This window comes from Myodes glareolus, chromosome 2 (genome assembly GCF_982192425.1).
Source record: "Myodes glareolus chromosome 2, mMyoGla1.1, whole genome shotgun sequence".
In the NCBI taxonomy this organism is placed as follows: domain Eukaryota; kingdom Metazoa; phylum Chordata; class Mammalia; order Rodentia; family Cricetidae; genus Myodes; species Myodes glareolus.
In genome coordinates this window covers 17399776-17415739 of record NC_142027.1, presented here as the reverse complement: position 1 = coordinate 17415739, position 15964 = coordinate 17399776, and positions in this window count along the sequence as shown.

Genomic DNA, 15964 nt, shown 5'->3' with positions numbered 1-15964 from the left:
CCTTTCATAAACATGGCTATGACTATATTATATGTCAATAAACATTGCAAATAACAGACTTTGGAGTAGGGTGGATTTGAGAAACTCCTGAATTTAGTTTGTGTTAAAAACAAAGCATGCCCTTGTAGAATGTTAGAAGGGTCTTTGTCCTGACAGTCTGGGTATTCCAAGACAATAAATTCAGCTTTCCTTCACCTCTATATTTGTACTAAATTATTCACAGAATTTGTACAATCAAGTAAAATAATAATTTCTTTGAAGTGGAACTAGGTACAAAAATGTAAATTTCGTTAAATGACTGTATCATTTGTACTAAATAAAATGTATTTTATAGTTCTTTGGTGTCCTCTTAAGTAAATAGAACTGTTAAGCTAATAAAACATTGGCACAATAAAATAATCAATTCTGCGCATTTTAGTGGGTTTTCCTAAATTGCCCACACAAATTTGCAATCACAGAACTTGGAATTTCCTAAAACTTAATGATTTGAATCATCATAAGAGAAATTTAAATTTTTATGTTCTTATTAAATAAACTCTCCAAATGTGACATTTGTATGGAAACTGTTTCTGAGTGAGGTATAAATCTGAGTATTTAAATGACATTTGGAGTCTGAGAATTGGTCAATTTAGTGCCAGGAGAGCAATCTTTGATATTTAAGAATATTTTTATTTTTATTTTTAGCAAGTAGTTACTTTTTATATCTGATATTACAAAACATTATTACTATATATGGTCCTGTAAGAAAATTAATTCCATTTATTCTGAGCAAATATAGTACAAGAACAAGTTAACAATTGTCAAGCAATGCATTTGTCAATGACTTTTGGGCCAAATCCAAAATGAGAGAGACGAGCAATTCTAAACATTCTACCTCTTACTCCATCTAATGATGCTGGGAACCACTACCATACTCTTTTACACTGCACTGAAGTTAATGTTTTCTTTAAATGTTACATGATCTCCTTCATTATGATCGTATATGTTTATGTTATTAAAATCACTTAATGTATTAAATCCATTTCCTGGGACTCTTGTCAGCTGAAAACATTTATTCTAAACTGTGTGATTTACATTGAGGTATTGTTTTTCTTTTTCTATGTATTGCCCAAGAGTTTATAGGTTTGAAAACATAAACATGCCTGGTTTTGTTCCTCTTCCACAATCTTAACGTATTATATTACAAAGCCTTATATTTTCTGTTATGTTTTCTTTTCTACTGTAAAGTCATAAGTGATATTGAATTATTGGAATCAAGCTACATAGAGTAGATTAACATTTTGTTAATATCTCTAGTTATTCTTAAATGACAAGAAATTGAAGAAAGAATACATTAATGTGTACTATATAAAAACAAAAATAAAAATGAATCAAGCCCTGCCATCTATCATTTTAAAACAATATGATGAGTAAATGATTCCTTATATCAAAGTTGTGTTGTAGTTTTTCTTACCCTAAAGTTACTGAAGAGAATTAGTTGTTTGAGAAAGAAACTTTAATTATTTGGACAAAATTCTATGGCATAAGGAATCATAAGCTCTTATAGAGAACTTACTTATTAAACTAAATGCACATGCACGTGTAACATGAAGTGCCAGCTTGTTGGGGTATCTGTCCTGCCCGGTACCACACAACTAGCAAGTCCCAAAGAAAATCACACAAAGATCTCCATAAGTTATAAAACTGATTGGCCCAGGCTTCTTGTTAACTCTTGTAACTTATATTAACCCATTGTTCTCATCTATGTTAGCCGCCTATACTTCCTGTCTGGCCAATCAGCATTTTTTTTAAATATGATTGACAGAATACAGACAATTTCCCACACCATGTACCCTGAGTTTGTGATAACATAATGCCTAATCAGAGGTGAGTCCAGGCTCAAACACAGGAATAGTTGTATGTGTACATACACTCTGTTCTTTTGTATATCATATATTTTACTAGTCTTAAAATTAAAGTTAAATACTAACCAAATGTTATAGTCATGGTTTATTTTGTCTCAGTCTGGCATGTAGAATATCTAAAGGATAGTTTGCTTCAAGGTGAGATTACTCTAAATTTTGGTGGAAGTGGAATGCATCAGATTGGAAGAATGTGAATCAAATGATCCCACTCTAGCTCCAAACAGAGTATAATAAGTTTTTCTTTATTAAAAGGGAAACTCGTGGATCACAATGAGGAAATGATGGTATTGGGCAGCCTTTGCGGTTTTTTGTTGATCTACATTCAATGGTCTAATGTCAGTCATTGCCATACCTCCAACATATTCTAGCAGATTAAGACCTTCTATTTTTGCCATTTCCAGAGGAGACATTATTTCTAGAAATTTATTGCCTATAGTCCCTGCTCAGATGTCATATTCTAACACAATTAAAATATTTGGCATTTGGGTATCTCCTCATACCATTGAATATTGCTTCTCCTATGTAAATCTCAGTACTGTAGTCAAATCTCTCAACATTCATTGTATGCAAGATCCTTTCATCCATTGATGCTGATCTGACATTTAAAGGCCCAAGTATCTTTTTGCATTCTAAGTTGACATATTCTAAAGTCAGAAATTCAATAAGTAGATGTCTAGCTTCTGGGTCTGTTACTCCTACTTGTACAGACTTACAACTAATAACTAAGAAGACTTAGTTATTCTTTGTAAAAAAAAAATGACTAACGGGTTCTCTCTGGACCTGTTTAACCCTGGTATATGAATCTGTTTTCTGTCCTAGTTCCTGAGTCCTATTCTAAGCATTTAAAGCTGCTGTGCTACATAGAAACAAGGTGTGTTTGTTATAGAGAGCCTGCTCCTGAGATTAGAATAATAACACTCATCAAGAATTTTATCTTGGGAAGTCTCAAATTCTTTAGCTTTTCCCATTGTTCTGAAATTTCTGTCTCTTCTTGTCAATAGTATTTTCATAACGGTTGGAGTCTGTTTTCTAGGACCACTGTGACTAACTGAAGCCAATCATGTGGAGTAGCTGTATGACTTGAAGCCCACATTTTTTACCTTTTCCCTAACAAGTCATGAATGGATGCTATAAAATACGATTGTTTGCTTAATTTCCTTTAGATTGATCAAATCTTAGGTTGTTATTTATAGTCTTTCATTACCTTAGTACCAGAAGGCTTCTGAGAGATTACCAAATAGGCAGTTAAAACTCTGGATAAGTCATCCCTGACTTTGACCTGCACTAGAAAGGCTAAATCCTTCCTTGTACCTTTTCTCCTTGCTCATATTTTCTGACACTCTCCTCAATTGTTTCATTTTTTTTTTATCATTGTCTTTTATAAAGTCTGAATCTCCATTTCTGTGTACTACTCTAGAGTCCTCATTGATTCATTTAGCTTCTGGTCCTTATTCTGAACATATAATCCCAAGGTTTAAAATTAGTCCAGTAAAGATAATGTCTCATCATTGGATATTGTTTGGATGGCACACATATTGCCTTGCTGGAGAGATGCCTTATCTGTTAAAGTAACATAAATTTTCAGCAGATTCCAATTGTTAAATTCAACAATATGAATTCTTTCAGATAATTTCTCAGCACCCTTTGACATGAACTGGATTTTGTTTGTCAAATTAATGTTATCATTTTTAATAGTATTAATTTTTTCAGCTAGCTGTTTAATATTAGTCTGTAAAACTGTATCATTTCTAAAAGTGCCTAATTCTTTCCTCTGTTATGAAAATATTTTTAAAGATATAATATAAAAAACAAACTAATTTCCAAAATTAAATAAATGGAAGTATAAGAAAAATCACAAAGCCTTACAGAATACCATCCATAGTGTAAGCAAAATGGTTATTAAATTCCTGAATGATAATATTATCACTCATCATATAACTCTCAAATTTTATAATTTACTTACCTACCCTAGGCAATTACAGTGAATTGGAGTATATGTAATAATCTTCATTGGTCAGCAGGAGTCACGGTTGCAGTCGCATGGCTGAGGGACTGAGCAGCCAGGGTTTGCACCACAGGTTCTGAGCAGTACCTGGCATTGGTTCTGTGCATGCAGTCATCTTCTTAGCTACTGATAAATATGCTTTGCTTAACAAAATAAGAGCAGTTGTTAAGGACAATTAAAGTGATTCCATACACAGAAAAAAATGGTGGCTTTGCGTATCCAGTAGACTAATGCTGTAGGGACTGTGATGAGAAAAAAACAAACAAACAAACAGAAGAACAGCGGAATGAAAAGTTGGGGTCCTAGGCAGGGGAAGGTGAGCCCCATCTTGGCAAGAAAAGTGACTGGGTTGGCAAACTGGCAGCACATCGGGGGTCTGGGGGAGTCTGATAAAGATGGACACGGTCCCACGTTGAGTAGCCAGGTGAAGCAGAAAGCATCAGATGGGGGGAACACAAATCCAATAATCCCACATTGGCTCAGAATAGGGTATACTAAGGTTTTTCTTCATTTATTAAAAGGGAAACTCACAATGAGGAAATAGGCATGGGGTCCGACACTTAGGTGTGGTGCATAGGAAGAAGAGAGTCCATGTTGGAGGAGGCTGGTTATTTGTTCCAGCTGCTCACAACCAAAATAATCACACAGAAAGTGTATTATTTAAAACACTGATTGACCCATTAGCTCTAGCTTCTTATTGGCTAACACTTATAACTTAATTCAACCCATTTCTAGTAATCTGTGTATTACCATATGGCTTTGGCTTACAGAGTAAAGTTCTGGCATCTATCTCTGGTGGGGCTCCATGGCTTCTCTCTAATTCTTTCTCTTTTGTCTCAGAATTCAGTTTAGTTTTCCTGACCTACCTCTATTTCCTGGACAGGCCCAAGACAGTTTCTTTATTAACCAATGCTATTCATAGCATAAAGAGTGGAATCCCACATCAGGGATGAGTGGGAAAGACCATGACATTTTGATACCCACCTTTTCCAACCACTCAAAAGCTATTGTCTGAAGCTATTGATGGACTAGTATTTGATTCGTTGCTATCTGATTCACTGTTCTTTGCCAATTACAGTCATGCACACTTATTGTGAAGCACGCCTCTGACAGTATGAGTAACCTCAAAAGAAGAAACTCTGCATAGTTTCCTAGGAAGGTAAAGAAACATTGCTTAACAGAACACTATCACAATTTATCACAAATAGTCAAGCAAAATAAATTACTACCACGTATAAAGATGAATGTCAAAGCTTCATCATAATAATCAATGTGTTTTTCATGTTGGGAAGAAGCATTTCTGACCTACTAGTTCATCTCAGGCCATATTATTGTTTTAGAATGAAGGCAATTGAAATTATTTTTGGAAATGCATTCAGTAAAAATCTAATTTTCCTACAGGGCTGATTTTGAAACATTAAATAATCAGTTTTGTCAGAATATAAAGGAAATAAATAATTAATAATATTTGGATATGAAAGAATGTGATGAATCCAAAGTAGAAAAAAAGGTAAAGCTTTGCATATGAGTCAAAGTTCTAACATGGAACTATCCAATCTTTCAGGAGTAAGGTGAAGGGGTTAAATCTAAAGCTCTGTTAAACACCTATAAGATAAGGACTCCATGCATAATAATTGTAGAAACTTGTGGTTTGGGAAAATTGATTTTGAACTCTGGAAAAATGCAAATCATTAGTAAATTATTAATCAGTCTGTTGCTTGGGTTACCAATCCCCTGGCTGAACTCTGGTTCTGAGTTTGTCTAGCTTTTTTACGTCCATGAAGCCAAATACCCAAGTCTCAGGGCCTGAACTGCCAAACCTGGATGCTTATAGATTTCATCATGAGGATGAGAGGTTTATTGCTCCTGGTTGATTTCATCATGTGGATGAGAGGTTTATTGTTCCTGGATTTGAAGTCAGGGACTCATGCGGTTGACAGAGGTTTCCTTCTTCCTGGTCCAGCAGCTATTCAGTCCCAAAGAAATACACAAAGGTCTTCATTGATTATAAACTGTCTGGGATATTAGCTCAAGCTTCTTATTAACTCTTATATCATATATCAGCTTGTACTTTTAATCTCTGTTAGTCACGTGGCTTGGTAACTTTTATCAGTGAGGCATTCTCATCTTGCTTCCTCTTGATCTGATTGATGACTGCAGACTGAATCTTTCTTCTTCTCAGAATTCTCCTTTTCTAGTTGCCCTGCCTAGCCTTCGTACCTGGCTCCAGGGTAAAAGACCATTGTCCTGCAGCATCATGTGTTTGCTCTGAGATTGGAAGTGTATTCCTTTGGGCTCTCTTCACTAGTGCACCTGTCATTTGGCTGCTCTTATAATCCTCCACTTCCAGGAGCAGTGAGTATCATCATCAACTGGGAACAGGCAAGTTCCCCTATTGTGACAGATCATGGATAGGTTCTAGATCCCGGGAGCATTCATTCCTACAATTGCTATTGTGATAGAATTATGGTCTAGAATGTTGGGACACTGTCTATTCTTTAAGGCTTGGCAGATACCTGGAGCTCTTCCAGTAATTTGGGGTCATATTGTTTTAATTCTTATATCACATCTCCTTTCCCCATCCTTTCATATAATTTTTACTTTTAATTTCTTCTCCTATCCTTTTCCACCATGCCACTGCTAACACAGCTACCCCCATAGTGATTGCCTCTGCTACCTTCATAGTCACTATTATTCTGCTTTCACTTCCTGTATCTCCTCTCTATTATACCAACTGAAACTCTTCTACTGCTGATACATTTTTAAAACGACAATAAAGTACACATTCAAAAGAATCCTCTCAATAGATCTAACTTTGCAATACCACATGGCATAGCATAATAGTGACTCAAATTACTTTATATATGGGCTAAATGGGAAACATAATGAACATAAATGATACATGTAGCAAGCTCTTTAGAACATCATTCTAATGAAGACCAATTTGAAAATCAGAAGCCTTCTACTGGATAACCAGTGACCTACCCAGAAGGTAGTTGTGAATCACAGTGATATTTCAAAGAAACCTTGATATGCATTCACTTTCATGAGTTATCTCATACTCCCTTCTCAAATTATTGATTGTAAGCTTCAAGTTCCTTGAATTAATTTCTTGAAATGAAATATACAAAATGAATGTGAATACTGATTTTACTTTAGGTGTCTAATAAGTAGTGCTTTCTTTTGTTTAGTAATTTTTAAATCATTATTTTTTCCTTGCATAGTGCATATGTTACTTACTACTATTAAATTTAAGAAACTAAAGGTTCCTAGGCTTGCACAAGACTTTGCAGTTAGAAATGAAGTCATTAAAATTGAGTATCATAATATCCAGTAGTAATGGCAATTGTTTCAAGGTTATATATTACTCTGAGCCTGAAATACAAAGTGCATTATATTGCCCTATGATAGCGGTAGTCAATGATCATTGCACTAAAACCTATTTATGAAGTTCAACCTGCAATATTTCCATTATATTTAACAGCACAATATCCACACTATGTGGATCTTTAGGAAGAGATGTTTACTTTCTATGTGAGCATCCTTATAATTGCTTCTGCTAAGGTATTAACAATAATACAATTAGAGTTTTTCTTGAAATTGATGATAAGATAAGTTCTGGCCTCTGAGCATTAAACACATCCAAACTCTAATGCCATCACAGACGATGCTGCTGCACAAATTGAGATAAGTCTAGAGAACTTGTAAGCTTAGTCATATAAACTTTGTGTTATTAGTCTTAGCAATGCATTTCATTCACTGCACTCTGCTGGTAGTAATTTTTATTCATGTTGACAGCAAAAGTAATTGCTTTGAACATTTAAACAGGCATTATTGGGGAAAGTTTAAAAGGGTTATCTTACCCCACGTCTGCTCTTTGCATTTCTTTTTACACAAATAAATTGAAAAAAGCAAGTACAAGTTTAATAGTTTAAAAGTGAGATATTGGTAAGGGAGTAATTGCAATTTTATATGAGGAAAACCTTTCATTGTTTCTCATTTGTTTGCATATAAATTTAAACTAAAAAATTAATGGATCACTCTTTATTTACCAGTGTTTTCTTCTAGCCAGAAAAAGTAAACTTACAATAAACTCATACATACTTGTGTGTGTGTGTGTGTGTGTGTGTGTGTGTGTGTGTGTGTGTTTGGCTGTTTGTGACACAACTGACAAGTCTGAATGAAGACATAAGCAAACTTAGGTAGGAGAACAAAAATGCTGAGTTCATAAAGCAATCCTGTAGCCTTCAGAAAGAAGCTTGTTCCTATAAACACAAAAATAATAAATAAGAATTTTAAATAAAGCATCACCTGTTTCCTGAATGTATAAAACTAATTCTAAAAATTTTTCAGTACATAAATCTGCTCAGAAGTCATAACCTGACACTAAAAATCTTTAAGATACCAAGAAAGCTGCTGGTTGGATGACCTAAGATACTGGTTCTAATGTCATCCATAAAATAGATGAACATGCCATCAGAGTAAAAGGCAAAACCCCACAAAACAGCTTTTTTCCCAATATTCTTTTGTTAAACTGTCAGCATAAAGTGCTTACCACATTTATTTTTTTTTTTTGTTTTTTTGTTTTTTTTTTTTTTATAGTAAATTTTATTAAATTATAAAAGTTTCCAATTCCGCCCCCCCTCCCAACACCCTCCCACTCCCCCCACTCCCCCCCTCCTTCCCCTCCGTCCCCCAGGGCAGTCAGGGTTTCCTGCCCTGTGGGAAGCTCCAGCTCCCTCCCCCTCCCTCCAGGTCCAGGAAGGCTAGCATCCAAACAGACTGGATCCCCAAAATCCAGCATATGCAGAGGAAACAGGTCCCAGTGTCATAGTCAATGGCTTTTCAGAAAGACCCCGGGCCAGCCACAGTCAGAGAATCCGGCCAAAGACCAACTTTAAATGTGGTAAGCAACAGGGCTTCCTGGGAAGACCAGCTAGCCCTGTTGCTTACCACATTTAAAGTTGGTCTTCTAACCTCAAGTCATCTAAGAAAATCCACACAGGAGAATCTAGATGCTAGAAATTTAATTCATATCATATCTTGTTAAACTGACATAAAAGATTGACCATCATACCCATTAATACAGAAAAATTTATTTTCACAAAATCAGGTACTACACTAAACAATATTTAAGATTAAAGAATGAAACTTGATAAATAAGGTTACAAGGAATCAAAAATAACTAGAACTTCACACTGGGGGAAGAGAAATGGAAAGCTTAGTACCAGTCGTATGATGATCTTGTCTTCAAGGAAGAGTTTTTACACATAGGTCTAACCCGTTTTCTTGCCAAAAGGTTCAGCAGAATAGATGTTTCAATGATAAGCAGGACCACACCTGGGAAAAGAATGACTAGCCACACATAACTAATGATTTCTATTTAAACAAACTTCTCATGTTGTCTCTTTATTTGCATCCAGTATGGACCGATTGAGTAAATTATTCCTTATTTAAATTAGGGAACTAATTATGGGAATTTTTTTTTCACAGGGAATATATATGGTTGTATTTGGTTAGGGCACCAGGATATCACAAAAGGATAAGGGATATTAGTGAGACAGTAAGTAATTATTTGCTATCTTTAATATTCTCTTAATGTATGCATACTACATAGTCTTTCTCATGTATGCTGAACATTTTGGATGCACACACATGCACACACACACATATACATATACACAGACACACACAAACACAAACACACACACACACACACACACATATATATATATATATAATAAAAGCTAATAGTTTAAAGAATTTCATAAAGCAAAGATCAAATTTAGTACTAAGAACTTGTAGAAAAGTAACCAATTATAAACACATTGAAATGGCAGCTCTTCCAGAGTTGGAGAGATGACTGAGACCTATGGAGATTTACTTCCCCTGAGAGGACTTATATTCAATATCCAGTACTCTCACTGTGGTACTTCCAACTGCTATAATTGTGATACTTTAAAGGGGCCACAGACAAGCAATACCACATGTATTGAATTTTGACAGTTAGAGAATTTTACAGATATTACATCAGTAAACAGCTAAAGTAAGCCTACAAGTACACGATACAGTCATCACAAAATAAAGCACTGTCTATCTCCTATCCAAACACAGCAAAATATCCACTGAATAAACCTGTGTACTTTCCTGTAAATTGAGGTCATGACTTTGGGAGAGTTTCTGAAGTAAAGTGTAAAAGAAACTGTTATGAAAATGTATTTGGTTCAGAAAAAAATGTGTTTGTATACAGATATTTCTACTACAAAATATATAATAATAAATTTGTCAGCATAGACACTATTATTTTTTATTTTCAATGTTATTTCTTCCTCAATTAAAATTAGCTCACATTTTAGAACTACCCCTAAAATGTTAGCTATTTCTGTAACCCTTCTTGAAATAATATAAGTCTTTCTTTCTTGGTCAGAGGATTTAAAGTGAATATTATATGAAAAATCATGTTTTATCAGGAAAATTACAAAGTTCTTTAACAGAAAAAATGTTGAAGTTTTTTGAGATATTTTCACAGGTAGAAAAACTGAAAATTATGCTGGTTTGATTTCTTTCCATCTTGGTGGTAATAGCTAAAATGGTAAAGCACATAGCTTTCAGTGCATCTACAAGCTGCTTTGGATATAAAAACAAAAACAGCCTTGATTAGTTCCCTGACATATATTCATCATTAACTTGGAGGCTTTGCTAATATAATAGCACAGTATAAACTTTTCAGCAAAGTTCCTTGGAAGCTCAATGAAGACAGATGCTAAAACGAAATCTCACACTAGCTCAGAAATGAGTATAATAAATGGTTATTTCTTTAGGGGTATACTCACAGATCATAGTCCTCTGCATGAATGGAGCACAAGAACCTAATCCAGTATCTAGAAGAGAGAGAGAGAGAGCATGCACTTAAGGCACTTTACATCAGTATTTATGGTATAAGAGGCCACACCCAAGTGGGCTGGTATCTTAAAGGCTATTGGCTGAAGGAGTTCCTACAGCAGCTCATCATGATTTAGAGGATAAAGTCATTGCAAGATTCCTTAGTGTTGTTACTCTAGAGCTTTCTGAAATTCTTCTCTATGCTCACTTCATAGATTTTCATAAATTTGTATGAATGAATTGTGCTCTGCTATCCTCTCAGTTAGCCTCTACAGTGATTACGTAAGTATAGAATTTGTCGATCTTTTGGAGAATTTTCAGCAACCCAGTCACATGCTACACAAGCCACAAATAATAATGCATTTACTTTATTGAATTAATGTTTAATTCCTGTAGGTAGATCACATTCCTAGGATGTAGAAGAAACACTCTGGGTACAGAGTACATCATGCATGTTGCAAAGAAGAAATCTTCCATTCTCAATTTTTTTGTAGAGGAGTGAATATGTGAACCTTGTATGCTAAAAATATTTTTAATGTAGATTCAAATATAGCTAAAATATAGATAATCCTGATAATCTCTTATAATTTGTATTCTATGTAAAATTGATATTTCCTCTGAATGATCTCATGATATTAAATATTAAAGTTTAAAAATATGTATAACTAAATATATAGTAGGGCACTTGTCACTTAATACATTGCATGATTTTCACTCAAAATTTGTATTGTACGCTTTTGGAAATATTTTAGTGACATGTATAAAGGCATGCGATTGGAGGACAGGGGATATCATTCAGGAGCTTGTTCTCTCCTTCCACCAGGGAATCCAGGATCAAACTCAGGCAATTTGATTTGCGCAGCAAGCACCTTTTCAGACTGAGCTATTTCCCTAGTTCGGGGGTATTTGATCCTTGGATATGAAATGGTACTCACAGTTACAAAGTTAGTAGTATTCATTCATATAGAAATTTGATAACTAAGAATTAAGTGGAAAAAACAAAGATAAAGATTAGTCTTCAAATGAGTTCATGATTTTAAAAAAATAGTGATTAGGAAACTGTTTTTATTTTTTTATACTTTTTGACTGAAATGCTTTTTGTAATGTAATATGATTATGGTTTCCCCTACTTTATATCCTAAAATATTCTCCCCGCCTATTCACCCATCTAATCTATGCCTTCTTATTCTTTCTCTTCAGAAAAAATAATAGGAATATTAAAAATACAAGCAAATTGGAATTATAATTTTTTAAAAAATGCACAAAAAATGCACATACAACATCTCACCTCAGAGTTCAAGAAATTATGTAGAAACATCAAAAAATTGTAAAAGTCAGATTAGGTGTATAAGAATGAGGCCAGATCATTTGTCCAAGTATATTTTTATTAACTTTTATGAAATTATTAGCTCTGTACAATGCCTTTTCTATGTAGCTTCCTTTTTACATTTTAATGTGTTCTTTGAGACTTTTACATAATATATTTAGATCCTAACCACCCCTCCCTCATTCTTTCTATAGCCATTCCCATTTCTTTCCAAACCAACTTAGTGTCCTCTATATTTTATTTATATTTTATTTTATTTTTTTCTTGTCTTCTTTTACCTTCAAGAATACACAATTTTCCCTATATTCTCTTTTTAGTGTCACATCTTAGTGTCACATCTGCCTCTGTACCTCGTTGTAAATATTGGAGTAATTTCATTCTGAGTGAAAACATGGCTTACCTTTGAACTATACCTCTAGAGGTATCTGAGTGTTGTAGGAGGAACAGGCCTGCGTCCTGCTGCCCAACTAGCTTAACCCCCAAAATAACCACACAGAAATTATATTAATTAAATTACTGCCTTTTCCATTATATCTAGCCCCTTCTTGACCAACTCTCACATCCTGATCTAACCCATTCTACCAATCTGAGCAACACCACGAGGTCATGGCTTATCAGGAAGGATTCTAATCAGAGTCACTCCCAGGCAGGAGCCTCATAGCATCTGCCACATTGCCCTTCTTCCCAGCATTCAGTTCTCTTTTCCACAACTATCTAAGTTATGCCCTATCTAAAGGCCAAGACATTTATTTATTCAACCAATGCAAGAAATACAAATAAAGAAGGACCTCCTACACCATCTGAGGAAGCTCAAATTAAGTTTTCTTTCCCATTCAAAGGGAAAAGAGGCATAAATACAGATTCTTACATGTACTTATACCGTTGAAGCCTTCTGTTTTGTTGGAAATTTAACACTGTAAATATTAGGTAGGTTTTAAATTAATATCTGAACATGGATTGGAACATTAAATAGTGATTGGAAATCCCACATTTGCATAACAAAATTTGTTAACCATAATTATCTGTTTTTTATATTATTCTAGTATTAATTTTTTCCTGCCCTGCTATCTGGAGTGTGGAAGGTAAGCTGCACATCTAAGCATTTTAACTGATTAGTTTAAAATCAATGAACAAATTAGATGGATAAGAATATGAAGTCTCAAGTGAATCATTTGCTTGTTCTATTGTATTGTTCACAGAAAAACATATACTTAAATATTTATTGTTACTTATGAGTAGCACACATATAAAAAAATCTCAATTTTATAGGGCAATAAACTAAATTACATTCATACCAGCAATGTTTACTCAATAATGTTTTTTAATTTTTTTCAGTTTTGAGATTATAATTTCATCTTGTCTTCCTTCTGTTTCCTCTCTCCAAATGTTGTCATATATGCCACCATGCTCTTTCAAATTTATTTAACAAATTTATTATAACAATCATTAATTGTTGTTCCATAAAAATATGTATGTATTTATGCATTCCTAAATGTAATCTGCTCTGTTTGTATAGTGCTACACTTATGTACATTTTCAGGGCGTTTTTTTTAGTATCAAATAACCAATTGATATGTTCTTCATTAGAGAAGTGTATTTCACTCATTCTAAGCAATTCTTTGACGCCTTTATTACTTTATTTAAGTTAGAGATCTCTCTACTACAGCTTGTGTTTTGGTATCATTTTTGCTTAGGTCATATTTAAAGGCAATCGTATTGAGACTTTATTTCTATAAATTACAAACATGCAAGGAGATACAATATCACAACTTTCCCAATCCTCTGGCTTTTACATTCTTTTAGACTCTTCTTTGTAATATTACTTGAGACTTAGGTGCAGAAGCATTTTACAGATATCTCCATTGGGCTTGGGATCCACAACTAAATATTTTATTGAGTGTGTTTATCCATAATGGTCTCTAACCATTTTAAAGACAGTTTCTTTTATAAGGGTTAAGGACTTTAAGATTTCCCATTATTTGAGAATCCAAATTTCAAGTTCAATATAGTACAATATAATATATGATTCACATCTATTTTATGTAATTTAAATATAGTTTCATATTCTATCTCATATATTCAGGACATGCAGTACTAGAGACTGAATCCAGCAAGCCTTGCAAGTTGGGCAAACATTCTACCAACTGAACAATATTCACTATCCAAGAATTTTCGTCTCCCCATTCTTCTACTCTCCCCCTCTTCCTGTCTTCCACCCTTCCAGTATCAGTGTTGAAATGGACATTTCCCTTCACGCAGCCAGGCAAATGCTCTGTTACTGAACTATATTTAGCAGCCTTAGCTTATATCTTAAACATGAAATGTACCAACTTATTTCTACTACAAACTGAAACCCTTATGATAACCCTTATGATAATTGAGAATTATGATTTGCATTACAAGTAGCAACTACATTCAAAAGATTTAACCTAGGAATTTAACCTACACCAGACAATGAAACAACAATCAAGTTGTATAACACAATACATAATTTGAAACATCTATGGCAACTGTAGACAGCACAAGCATCTCAATTATTAATAACTAAAATATCTTCTTGGCGAAATTTTAAAGATTGGAATGACTCACAGTTTAAAATGATGCTTATATTCTCAGCATTGTTTTCCCTCTTTGTCATATTTCTACTTAATTCAAAATATTTTTAGGTCTTGAGATTTTAAGGACTCATTTTAGAAGAAAAATTATAAAACACTCCTAAAAACAAAACACCTACTTTCCATTAATTTGTCATGGAGTTCTGTTAGTGGCTATACATAGGTATTATAGTACATAATAACAAAATCAGTGGTAGCAGGTGGCAGTATAAATTCAGATTAGAACCAATGTTCTGTAGAACTGCAAGGAATCTTCCACATCAGTGTTTTGAGTAAACATATGAGACATTCACAGTATCAAGTTCTGTAAATTAGTTTACACATTTATGTCTTTTTATTTTTTCACAGTTGTTGCATTCTTTCCCCTCAATGAATTACTGTTTTAGTCATTAAACTTTCCTTTTAAAAGCAAAACTGACTGAATATGCTTTTAAATACACTACTGTATTTTAATTTCCTGTGATAAAGGCAAAACATCTAAAATTATCAATTGCAATATATATAAAATATATATTTATGTTTTATTATATGAATTATGTCTTAATTTGAACATCAAGATCTATAAGAATTTACAAATTTAATTTGAATATATATTATTACTATCAATACATATATTGAATAATCACAATAATTTTAAATAATCATTTAAAAAGAGGTTAATTAGCAGTTATGAGAGAAACTTTTTTAAAAAATTTATTTATTATGTATAGAATAGTCTGTCTACATGTGTGCTTGTAGGCCAGAAGAGAGCACCAGACCTCATTTCAGACGGTTATGAGCCTCCATGTGGTTGCTGGGAATTGAAATCAGGACCTTGGAAGAGCAGACAACGCTCTTAACCGCTGAGCCATCTCTCCAGCCCCGAGATATCATTTTTTTTTTTAAAAAAGAAAACAAATTACCTCCTTCCATTACACATACCAATCCAAGTTCCCACTCCCTCCCGTCTCCAATTCCTTCCACATATCCCCCATCCCTACCCAATTACTCCTCAGAGAGGGCAGGGTACATTGTTTTGGGGAAGGTCCAAAGCCCTTCCCACTATATCCAGGCTGAGCAAGCTATCCATCCAAAAGAATAGGTTCCCAAAAAGCTAGTACATGTACCCGGGACAAATCCTGGTATTACTGCCAGTGGCCCATCAGTCTGCCCCAGCCATGAAACTGTTAACCACATTTAGAGGTACTAGTTTTGCCCTGTGCTTGATTCCTCCCAGTCCAACTGGTGTTGG